General features: G+C 37.5%; 1 pseudogene; it reads right to left on the reverse strand.

Moving 5' to 3' along the window:
• Positions 1-5,730: 5,730 nt before the first annotated feature.
• Positions 5,731-6,046, reverse strand: LOC104990315 (annotated as a pseudogene).
• Between the last annotated feature and the right edge of the window lie 7,390 nt (positions 6,047-13,436).

The following is a 13,436-nucleotide window of genomic DNA, read 5'->3' on the forward strand; positions in this document are numbered from 1 at the left end:
GGCAAGGGACCTGAATAGACATCTCTGAAAAGAAAACATACAAATGGCCATAAGATATGAAAAGATGCTCAACATCACTAACCATAGGGAAAAACAAATGAATGCCACAATGAGCTATCATATCACACCTATTAGGATGGCTATTATCAAGAGAAGCAGTAGCAATTTTTGGCAAGGGTGTGGGGAAAAAGATCCCATGTTCACTGTCGGTGGGAATGTAAATTGGTGCAGTCCCTGTGGAAAAAAGTATTGCTTCCCCTCCAAAATTTAAAAATAGAACTGCCATATGACTCAGCAATCTCAGTTCTGGATATAAATCCAAAGGAAACGAAACCAGGGTCTCAAAGAGATATCTGCACTCAGCATTATTCACGATAGCCAAGGTCTAAAACCACACTAAGTGTCGACTGAGAGATGAATGGATAAAATAGTGAGAACACACACACACACACACACACACACACATATATTGGAGAAGGCAATGGCACCCCACTCCAGTACTCTTGCCGGGAAAATCCCATGGATGGAGGAGCCTGGTGGGCTGCAGTCCATGGGGTCGCTGAGCGACTTCACTTTCACTTTTCACTTTCATGCATTGGAGAAGGAAATGGCAACCCACTCCAGTGTTCTTGCCTGGAGAATCCCAGGGACGGGGGAGCCTGGTGGGCTGCCGTCTATGGGGTCACACAGAGTTGGACATGACTGAAGTGACTTAGCAGCATATATATATATATATGAATATTTTAAAATAGAATATATATTAAAATATAACATTCTATTCTATGTACCATAGAGGGAGAATAGAATATTTTTCTGCTATGAGAAAGAAGAAAATCCTGCCATTTGTGACAATATGAGTGAAGTTGGAGGACATTTATATTACTGAAATAAGCAAGACAGGGAAAGACAAATATTGTGTGATTTCATTTATATGTGGAATCTGAAAAAAAAAATAGAACTTAAAGGAGCAGAGAGTAGAAAGGTGGTTACCAGGAGCTGGTAGAGTAGAGGAAGTGGGGAAATGCTAATCAAAGGGTACAAGGTTATAGTTATATAGGATGAATAAGTATAGTTTTCTAATGTACAGGCATGATGACTATAGTAGTTAATAGTACTATATTATGTGCTGGAAATATGCTAAGAGAATAGATTTAAGATGAACTTATTTTGAAAAAAATGGTAACTGGGTAAGATGGTATGTTAATTACTGTGAATTAAGTAAGTATTTCACTATTCTCGTGTATATCAAACCATGTAATATGCCTTACATATGTACTATTTTTAATAAAAGTATATACATTTTAAGAAGAGTGAAATATGTCAGGTAGAATTGATATCTGGCATTATCGTGTATTTGCATACTTCCTTGTACGTACATCTCCTTTCAAAATTAGAGCCTGATCAATTTGGGGCCTGATTCACAAAGGTAATGTTTTGAAATCACAGACCTGGGGCCAGGCTCTAAACAAAACTACTATTCAAGAAATTAACATAATTCAAAAATCAAGGAGTTTACTTTTTTCTAGGACATAATTTGCTTATTTTTCTGCTATTTTCCTCTTCTTGTTGTTGTTCAGTCGACCAGTCTTGTCCGACTCTTTGGGACCCCATGGACTGCAGCACGACAAGCCTCCCTGTCCTTCACCATCTCCCAAAGTTTGCCCAAAGTCATATCCACTGTGCCGGTGACGTCATCCAGCCATTTCATCCTTTGATGCCCTCTTCTCTTTCTGCCCTCAATCTTCCCCAGCATCAGAGACTTTTCCAATGAGTCAGCTGTTCGCATCGGATGACCAAAATACTGAAGTTTCGCTATTTTCTTCTTACTAAAGCTCTAAGATTGTTTTCAGCAATATAATCATTCATTAGAAGTCAGAGCTTATTTAAGATCAATCAGAATGGAGAGTATTGCTGAAATTAAAATATAAGTCAAGGAAAAAGTAATTTGTATGTACATTTAAACATTTTTGCTGAGCTTTGAAAACACACAGTGTTAATAGGAAGCAAAATACCCTTGACTGTGCAGCCAACTGTTAAATGAGAAAAGTGTCTTATTTTTAATTTTGAAGATTGACTACTTTTGAACACTAGTTATCTTTTAAAGCAGTCTAATTAAATTCTTCACTTAAGCCATCTAGACTAGAAAGATCATTATATGAAGAAAAATGTTTAAACTTGTTTTCATCTGCAAATCAAGGGCCTTTTAAAATGTGATATTTAATTAATTTAACCATTTTTGATATTTTAATATGAAAATTTCTATCCATTGTAAAAGGCAGTATGAATAAAGAGAGGCATAGTCCCTTGATGTTTGTGAAGTAAAGGATTTTTTTTTGCACCTTGCCAGATTTTCCCTGCACCTTGGCGTCCAATCTAACCTGGCAATAATTCAGAACTTCCTATGAAACGTCTCATGCAAGTCAACATCTCATTTATTTGGCTCTCTTTCCTTGGATTCCAGATCAAAATACCTCTATCCTCTGTAAGTACAAATACATTCAGTACCCTGAAGCATTTTAATAGCATAATGAGTATCCCTCCTTAAGTAACATATATTATTTTCTAATCATCATTAGCATCAGTTGGGAGTTTCTTAGAATTGTAGAATCTTAGTTTTTACACCAGAACTTAGAAACAGAATCTGTATTTTATAATGATCCCCCCTAGCGACTTAGCAGCAGCAGCAGCAGTGATTTTTGAGTACACTAGAATTTCACAAATATTACTTTAGAGAGAAAGTCTTAGTCCTGAAATTGTATTTTCAAATATTTTATTTACTTTTCTAATTTGGGGCATTCAATTGCTTAAACTTTTTATTACCCTATTAATATATGAAGGCTCTCTAATGATGTGCAATGTTATTCTAGTTGTTGGCAATTTGTTTCCATGCTAATTCTTCCTTTGTTCTACTGATTTCTAAATTAATACTGTTCTGGTCAGATAATATACTTCACATTATTTTGATGTTTATGGAGTTCTGTTTTATGACCCAGCATTTTGCCTATGTTGGTGAATGTTTCATGTGTACTTGAAAATGATGTATATTCCATAATTGTTAGATGTAGTAATCCAAAGTCAAATAAGCCAATTTCTTAATGATGTTATCAAGCCTTCTATATCTTTATTGACTTTTATGATTCCTATCAGCTATTGATAGGGTAGTGTTAAAATTTCCAAAGTTGCTTGTAATCTGTCTATTTTTCCTTTAAATTTTTTAGTTTTACTTTTGTATTTGAAATTCCACTTTTGGTGATGAAGTACAGCATACTTTGTCTGATGTTAATATACCCATTCCTGCTTTCTTATTCTTAGTGTTCTCAAGGTATACACTTCACCACCATTTTATTTTAAAGCAGTCTACTTTACACAATATTCCTTGTAGGTATCATATAGGCAGTCTTGATTTTTTAATTTGGTCTTACCATCAAGACCTTTTAAGTAAAGTGTTTATTCCTTTCCCATTTATTGTATGTTTGGCATTTGTTTCAAATACTGATGTAGCCTATATTCCTCAGTTTTATGTTTTTTGATTAGTAAAATTTTTTCTAGTATTTGATTTGTATTTCCTCTGTTGAGTTTTAAGATACACCTTTATGCATTTTATTTGATTTCAGTGTATCTTTAACATCACAGTTTATATCCAAACAAATATATGAAATTTACAAGAGTATAATTCTGTAACACTTTTCTGTCCTATGTGCTCTTGCTACTTATCTTCTAAATAGTCTATAATGCTGCCATGTATAATAGTTTATTTATTTTTTTTGCTTTAAACACTATCTTGCAGAAAAATTTAAAGATATATTTAAAGTTTCATCATGTATAAACACATGTACATTTATGTATAATTTGATATGATTTTCCCTTTGGACAGAGAAAGAAAAATATATTACTTACATGTGGAATCTAAAAGATGGAAGAATGGACTTGTTTACAAAACAGAAAGAGAATCACAGATGAAGAAAACAAATCTAGGGAGGAGGGATAAATTGGGCTACTGAGACCGACATGTACACACTACTATATACAACATATGTAACTAATAAGGACTTACTGCATAGCACAGTGAACTCTATTCAATAATCTGTAATGACCTATTCAGGGAAATAATATAAAAAAGAGTGGATATATGTATAACTATTCACTTTGCTGTATGGCAGAAACTAATACAACACTGAAAATCCACTATACTCTAACAAAAGTTAATTTTAAAAAAGGTGAGAGTTTTTAAATACAGACACATTGTTCTGTGCCTTAACACTTTTGATTTTATATATGTTAGAAACTTTCCATGCAGATTCCAGCTGTAGCTCAGAAGTAAAGAATCCACCTGCCAATGCAGGAGACAGGAGATGCAGGTTCAATCTGTGGGTCAGGAAGATCTCCTGGAGAAGGAAACGGCAACCTACTCCAGTATTCTTGCCTGGGAAATCTCATGGATGGAGGAGCCTGGTGGGCTACAGTCCATGGCTTAACAAAGAGTTGGACATGACTTACTGACCTAACAACAACAACATGTTATATTTTATAAAAGATGCGTGTTTTTCCATTGTATAGATGTGCTATCATTGATTTAAGCAGGATACTGTTGAGAATTGCTTGATGTTAAAAACTATTTCAATGAACAATCTTTCCATTACATCTTTATATACAAGTGATGATTTATGTAAATATATAAATGTGGAAGTACATAAAAAAGAAAATACTTAAATTGTCATAGATGTTCTTCCAAAAAGATTGCACCAATTGACAGTTCCATCTACAGTGTATAAGAGTGCCTAATTCTAGGACTTACTTCTAAATAGTTATTGGCTATAATTTTTTTTTTTTTACTTTACAATATTGTATTGGTTTTGCCATACATCAACATGAATCTGCCATGGTTATACACGTGTTCCCCATCCTGAACCCCCCTCCCACCTCCCTCCCCGTACCATCCCTCTGGGTCACCCCAGTGCACCAGCCCCAAGCGTCCTGTATCATGCATTGAACCTGGACTGGCGATTCATTTCATATATGATATTATACATGTTTATGGCATTGGCTATAATTTATATACAAAATTACTCTTTTAGGAGTACCATTTAATATATTTTCTAATTGTATAAAATTCTATATCTTTCATTACAATGAAAATACAGTACCCATCACCCCCAAAGGCTCCATTATGACCATTTAAAGTGACCCCTTCTTATCTCCAGGCAGCCACTAATCTGTTTTCTGTCATTACTAGCTTTGCCTTTTATAGAATTTCATGTAAATAGAATTTAAGAGTACCTATCTTTTGCTTATGAATTCTTTCACTAAACAAAATGTGTTTTAGTTACAGCTATGATGTTGGTCATTTTATTGCTGACTGGTGTTTTATAGGATGGTTAAAAGATTATTTGTTTATCCATTCTCCATTTGATTGACAACTTCAGGTGTTTCCAGACTCTAAGATAAATAAAACTCTGAATACTCATGTATAAGTTGTATGTGTGTGTTTTCATTTCATTTTGTTTATCTGTTCTTACACAATGGGATTGCTAAATCATATGATAAGGGACTTATATATACTACTTTAAATTTCTCAAACCGCCCATGCCATTTTGCAATCCTATCAACAGTGTAAGAGCATTCCAGTTGCTCCACATTCTCTCCCATACTTGGTAATGTCACATTTTAATTTTTTAATTTATTTATTTATTCAGTTTTTGGCAAGATTTATTGTGAACAAAAGGGAAGGGCTCAGTTCTTCTTGGCTGCCACTTTCCTCATGGCAGAAAGACGTTGCTTAGCTCCTCTCTCTTCCTCTTTGAGCGGATGTGTGTCCCCACCTTCTCTTGATGAACTTGAGGGCCCACTTGTCCTTGGAGACCTTGAGCAGCTCCATGGCTCGTCGCTCGTAAGGGGCAAAGCCACATACCTCCCGGATCATGTCCCGCACGACCTTGGTGTATTTGGTGAGACGCCTGCGGCGGCCCCTGTGCCTCGGCTTGCCCACGTTCTTGGTCACCTTGGGACCCTTGCTGAGGCCCATGGCCATGAGGTAGCACAGAGCCATGGCTGTTGTTCTACAATGGCTGCCGCGGCGGAAGGACCACATTTTTCTTTTTTAAAATTTAACCATTCTAATGGGTGTTAGTGGTTTTAATTGCATGTCCTCATGAACTGAACTTAACTGATGATTGATAATGTTGAACTTCTTTGAGGTTTTATTAATCATTCATGTACCTTCTTTGTGAAGTATCAGTGCAATTGTTTGACCCGTTTTATATTTGTTTGTTTGTTTTCTTATCATTTTCATGCTACTGACACATATGTGGAAAGAGGCATGAGAAAATGGACTTGGGAAAGGAAGCAAGGCTTGTATCTGATTATTACATAAGACTCATTAAGAGATTTCAAGCTCTCATTGGGTACTGATTTCTAACGTAATTCCACAGTGATAAGAGAACAAACACTGTATGATTTCAATACCTTTATACCATGAAATCGTTGCACCTTCTTTTGCATCCTTGGATATGTTCCAGTGTCTGTTAGTTTATAGTCTACGGGAATTTGAATAGAATTTATATCCTACTGTTCACTTTCACTCTTCACTTTAATGCATTGGAGAAGGAAATGGCAACCCACTCCAGTGTTCTTGCCTGGAGAATCCCAGGGACGGGGGAGCCTGGTGGGCTGCTGTCTATTGGTCGCATAGAGTCAGACATGACTGAAGTGACTTAGTAGTAGTAGTTCTCTTAAAACTGTAAATTTTAATTAGGTTGAACTGGTTCATAGTGCTTTTCAGGTCCACTATACCCTTCTACTTTGTGGATATTCATGCTATTAATTTTTGGAAGTCTGATATTGAAACTCCAACTAAAAATCTTAATTTATATACTTAAAAAATAATAAAGTAGAACTATGTGTAAGTTTGTTCTTTTTATAACTTAAAAAAAAAAGAAAGTAAATAAAAAATAAATAAAGGGTCCTTAAATGTCCCTTTGTGGGTATGCCTTACTTTCTCTTCTTGATTAAATTATCTCAACTGGGGGTTACTCTCTCTAGGCTTTTGAGTTTATCTTTCTCTGATTCTCTCTGTGGACTAGGACTCTTAGATTTATCTATGACTAAAAACTGAGAAAGCCATCATAATCAAAGATTCGTAATTACTCTTTCTGGCACCATGAGCAAACCTATTCAGCTGTACCAAAAAAATGTGTGCATAGATGCATGCGTGCTCAGTCATGTCTGACTATTTGCAACACTATGGACTGTAGCCTGCCAGGCTCCTCTGCCCATGGGATTTCCAGGCAAGAATACTGGAGTGGGTTGCTATTTCTTCCTCCAGGGGATTCTCTCAACCCAGAGATTGAACCCATTTCTCTTGCGTCTTCTATATTGGTAGGTGGATTCTCTACCAGCTGAGCTACTGGGAAAGCCCCCAACCAAGAAAATGGTGGTTCTCTTTCCCAGTGTCTACACACTGAAAGCCAGTGTGTCTGCCAAACACTGGTACCTCTGCTTATGTTCATGAGGAAAAAGCAAATACCTTACCTGAGGGAACAGAAAGCTTTAAAGCAGCCTGCCAATATTGTAGCTATGCTATGCTATGCTAAGTCACTTCAGTCGTGTCCGACTCTGTGTGACCCCATAGACGGTAGCCTACCAGGCTCCCCCGTCCCTGGGATTCTCCAGACAAGAACACTGGAGTGGGTTGCCATTTCCTTCTCCAATGCATGAAAGTGAAAAGTGAAAGTGAAGTCGCTCAGTCGTGTCCGACTCTAGCAACCCCATGGACTGTAGCCTACCAGGCTCCTCCGTCCATAGGATTTTCCAGGCAAGAGTACTGGAGTGGGGTGCCATTGCCTTCTCTGGCCAATATTGTAGAAATACATCCAATAATTACAAAATGATATGTACTCATGGTTGCATTTGTATATCAAAATAGTGAGCATTATTTCCAGAAATGGACATATAGGCAATTTCTCTGTTTTTTCTTAAAATTTTCTGTGCTATTTGAATTGTTTAAAATAAATAATATACTATAAAATGTGAGTTTAAAAAATCCAATTTTTAAAGTACATTTGTGTCTCAGGGTTATAATACAATGGAACAGTTGCTAAATAAAATCATTCTGATCTTTGTAAAATAGGAACGAGCGAGAGAGAGATTTCAAGATTTTCTTTAAACAGTTGTTCTGAAACCTGAGGCTTCCCTGGTGACATGGATTTGATCCCTGGGTCGGGAAGGAAATGACAACCCACCCCAGTATTCTTGCCTTTGAAATCCCATGGACAGAGGAGCCTAGTGGGCTACAGTCCATGGCAATGCAAAGAGTTGGATACAACTTAATGGCTACGCACGCATGCACTCTGAAACCCAGCTACATATTAGAATCCCCTGGAAAGACTGGAAACCTACCCATGCCCAGGTCCAACCAAAATACAATTAAATCAGAATTAACTAGTGATGAGGAAGTCTCAGTAGCTATTAAATCTCCCCAAATGATCCAATTATGCATTTAGGATTGAACACAACTTCTTTATAAACTTTTGATAGTGGTAGGATTTTCAAAAGGATTAAAGCTAAGTTGGCTTTAAATCCCGTTATGGATATTTAATTCAAAGAATGAGATAATGCCATTTGCAGCAATATGAATCAACCTAGAGATTGTCATACTGAATGAAGTCAGACAGAAAGACAAAAGTTATATCATGAATCTCAAGGTAAATAGACACTTTAAATATTGACTAATATTAAATATGTGTCCATTAAAGGGAATCAAAGTGAGATGAATTTTAGCTCATTGTAAAATGGGACAAATATTCTAAAGATATGCCGCCACAACATCTAGTACATAATATCAAATGTATCTCTTTCTAGCTTCATGTTAGTAGCTCAGTCATGTCTGACTTTTTGCAACCCCATGGACTGTAGCCCTCAAGGCTCTTCTGTCCATGGAATTCTCTTCTTGCCATTCCCTTCTGCAGGAGATCTTCCCAACCCAGGGATTCAACCTGTGTCTCTGACATCTCCTGCACCACAGGTGGACTCTTTACTACCTGAGCCACCAGTCAGGAAAGCCCCAGTCAATACTTATTTTATGTAAATAAATGGACACTTTAGGAGAACGTAGAGTCCCTACCACTATAGTGTCTTTAAGCAGAAGCTAGATAGCCATCTGCTAGAGATACTGCTTGAAATATTTCTAAAGGGGTAGAAAATTGGTGACAATGACTTACAAAGTTCTTTTGACCTCTAAAATTATTTGATCCTATACCTTCAATGGAGGGACTGATGCTAAAGCTGAAACTCCAATACTTTGGCCACCTCATGTGAAGAGTTGACTCATTGGAAAAGACCCTGATGCTGGGAGGGATTGGGGGCAGGAGGAGAAGGGGACGACAGAGGATGAGATGGCTGGATGGCATCACTGACTCTATGGACATGAGTTTGAGTAAACTCTGGGAGTTGGTGATGGACAGGGAAGCCTGGAGTGCTGTGATTCATGGGGTCGAAGAGTCAGACACGACAAAGAGTCAGACACGACTGAGCAACTGAACTGAACTGAATACCTTCAATATTTTGACATTTACACTTCACAATACCTTGCTGATATTTCACCTGCTATGGGATAAAAATGAAGTTTTAACAGAAAAGCTTTCTGACCCAATTCTTTTTTCATATTTGAAGAATTCTTATTAATTTTCTCTTAGGTTAGGCAGAAGTATATGGAAACATGCAGGCTCTGAAAATTGAATTAGTAACACATGACAGGAAGTGGAGTTGACTGGATTGCAAGAATTCAATATGGAAAGGAGTAGTTTCTAAGTGAAACCACTGTAGCAAACAAGTCCGAGACTTTGTACTTTTGGTTGCTGAAAACAACACACCTCTTTCTTGTTTTTTAAATAAAATCCTTCTTCTCCGCCTTTGACGCTGCATGGATTGGAGTCATTTATGCCTACTGCCTCAAGACCAACTTTATTAGCCTTCCCTTACCCCTGTAAATAGTAGGAGTCCAGTCTAAATATGACATTGATAATGTTTTATCATGCTGGTAGCTCAACTTACTACTTATCCTTTGTATTGTATTTTCCACACTGTATTATAAACTTTATACTGCTACTGCTAAGTCGCTTCAGTCGTGTCCGGCTCTGTGCGACCCCATAGATGGCAGCCCACCAGGCTCCCCCGTCCCTGGGAGTCTCCAGGCAAGAACACTGGAGTGGGTTGCCATTTCCTTCTCCAATGCATGAAAGTGAAAAGTGAAAGTGAAGTCGCTCAGTCATGTCCGACTCTTAGCGACCCCATGGACTGCAGCCTTCCAGGCTCCTCTGTCCATGAGATTTTCCAGGCAAGAGTATTGGAGTGGGGTCTGTTTAATTGTTTATGAAAATCACTTCTTTCCCTTTGTCCAGAACTAAAGAAAAATTTGTAGATTATAGAAAAAAAAACACAAAACTTTTCTTCTGTCCTACCATGATCCTTCCTCTTTTTTTTTTTTTTTTACTCTAACCTTTCTACTCTGTCCCTCAAACTACCTTTAACCCATTATGTCCTAACGTTACATTTTCTGTGCATGACAAACATAATACTACTTTGCTACCAAAAGCTTAATACATAAAACTTGCTTTATATCCCCAAGTTTTGGATAGGAGCACTTAGCTATTTATTCAACATTTATTATCTACCCATCATATAAAAGGTATTCAATAAAAAGTAAAAAAAAAAAAAAAGTCATGAAATACAAATACTTTCACAAAAAAACATGCATTATAATCTTGGGGGCAGTAAGATGAAAATGAAAGTAAAGTCGTTCAGTCATGTCCAACTCTTTGCAACCTCATGGTATGTAGCCTGCCAGGCTCCTCCTCCATTCATGGGATTTTCCTGGCAAGAATATTGTAGTGGGTTGCCCTTCCCTTTTCCAGGGGATCTTCCCAAACCAGGGATCGAACCTGGTTCTCCCACACTGAGGGCAGACTCTACTGTCTGAGCCACCAAGGGGCAATAAGATAGATACACTAATATATCCTCAAGTTACACAAAGAGAAAGCAAATAGATTAAATTAATTTTGGCAGCTAAGGAGACGTATCTGCCATATTTCACTCTATGAAGATTTACATGAGACATCAAAACAAGAACTTAAAGGTGCTGTTTAAAAGTTTGGTATTTGTTTTTGATACTTGCAAGAGCATCTAGCCCAACTATATTATGCCCCATACCTACAAAAAATATATTAACAGATGGAGGCAACTCTCTAAGAATCTGCAAAGGCCAAAAACTTAGAAGAGGAGAAATGAAATTAAGATTCTAACACCTAGATTACACTTTGGGCTACTCCAGTGGAAACTCTAAACAGACAAATATCCCTTCATCACAACGATATATCCTCCTCAGTAAATTCTGCCCAGCATACTCTTCCTCATATCACTCTCCTGAATCAAGCTTTCGTGTGTGTTTGGTTGACAAAACCTTGGTCATCTGTCTGATTCAGATTGAAGGATATTAGGAAGACAAACTCAGGTTTTTAGCTTGAGCAGTCTGGACCCCTGATGTACTGGTTTCTTCTAATCCAGAAAGTATTCAAAAGATGCTCAGTAGTAATAAGTATATAAATAATCGCTGGGGTATCAAAACAGTCTTTTTTAGATTGATACTTACATAACTCTCACCACAAACTTCTAGACAGCAATCACATAGTAAGCAGTTAATGGTTGAGAGAGGATTTCTAACCAAGGAAGAAAATAATAACCATCTTGAAAGAATAATTCTTTAGCAAAGGGAGTAGGTATCAGCAGGATATAGATACAGAATTTTTCTTTTTTTTTGCCACAGAAATGTTGAGCATACTATTTAACTGGTTATACATTTTTAATCTTTACTTAGTAAAATGTACTCAGCAGAGACTTTCAGTTAGATATTAGAAAAGAAAGTGTGTTGTTGGCTCAGTCGTGTCTGACTCTTTGCAACCCCATGGACTATAGCCCACCAGGCTCCTCTGTCCATATTCTCCAGGCAAGAATACTGGAGTGGGTTGTCATTTCCTCTTCCAGGGGATCTTCCTGACTCAGGGATTGAACCCAGGTCTCCTGCATTGCAGGCAGATTCTTTACCAGCTGAGCTACCATGGAAACCCCTACCTGCCAACAGCCCTACATAACGGAAGCTGGGCTAAGAGTTCTTTTACCACTGCTGCAAGCTGAGGAGACACTGAGTGTAGTCCATTCAGCAGCAGGAACTAAAAACCTTGTCAATATCATGCTGTTTTGGAGACAGGCTGGGATGACTTCCACAGTATCAACAAACCTGCATGGTGAGGGCAGCTGATCTGTTGTGTCTAAGGAAGCTGATCTGTTGTGTCCACCTGACCTGGTGGCTGCCACAAAGGCCCATTGTCTCCTGCCAATCCCTGGGTGTATCTGTACCACATGCTGCTCCCCCATGTCACTTGCACAGCACTGCCATTCATCAAATGGGCTCCAAGTAGGCACTCTGCTGGGGTCTTTCCTAAATACAGTAGGAATTAGAGGATGAGAAAAAATACAGTGCTATAGTGCTGGCAGCAGCAATGCAACAAAGGAAATGCACATTTGAAAAGTGTCTGATTTAAACATCATCACTATAACAATTTGACTTCACTATTAATAGTTACTTATAAGGTTTTATCTTTTCTTTCTCTGCCCCCATTCTAGAATTGTTCCTTTTTGCTGATGCTGGGTATTTGTTGTAAAAAGTTCTTGAAAAGCACTATAAAAGGTTTTTTGTAATTGTCATTCTTAAACAGGATTTCATCCATCTTATGAATGCAGTTGTCAGCAAACCAGGGCAGAATCAACATGAGCTTAGGTTGGTGGGGGAGAAAATATTTTTTTCCTTATTCTGTTTAGAGATTCAGAGCCTTGGATTTGAAGCCTGGTTCTGATTTTTGTTGTTTTTAGTGTATACTTTCCCTTTGTGAGCTTCAGTATCCTCAACTGCATAATGGAAGCAAATAAGACAAAGTCAAACAACAACAAAAAGAACCTAGTTCATAGCACTAGGGCTATACTCAATATAAAATAAGGAAATAGTTGTAAAAGTACCAGAAGCAGTACTTGAAAGATGGTAGCAATTCAGCATATATTAACTAGATATAGATGTGGTTCACTATGAATTTGCATAGACAGCAAACAATACATATTAAAATTAGAAAACCTGGTCAAAAAATATTCTGCGCTTTACATGTAAACAGAAAGTATAGTTAAAATTTTTCAATTTCCATCTTGCCCTTGGAAATCAGTCAAACTCCATGGCTGCTTTTTTTTTTTTTTTTTTTTTACTTTACAATATTGCATTGGTTTTGCCATACATCAGCATGCATCCGCCACAGGTGTACACGTGTTCCCCATCCTGAACCCCACTCCCACCTCCCTCCCTGTACCATCCCTCTGGGTCATCCCAGTGCACCAGCCCAAGC

Source organism: Bison bison, unplaced genomic scaffold, assembly GCF_000754665.1.
Source record: "Bison bison bison isolate TAMUID 2011002044 unplaced genomic scaffold, Bison_UMD1.0 scf7180017864177, whole genome shotgun sequence".
NCBI classification, from domain to species: Eukaryota; Metazoa; Chordata; class Mammalia; order Artiodactyla; family Bovidae; genus Bison; species Bison bison.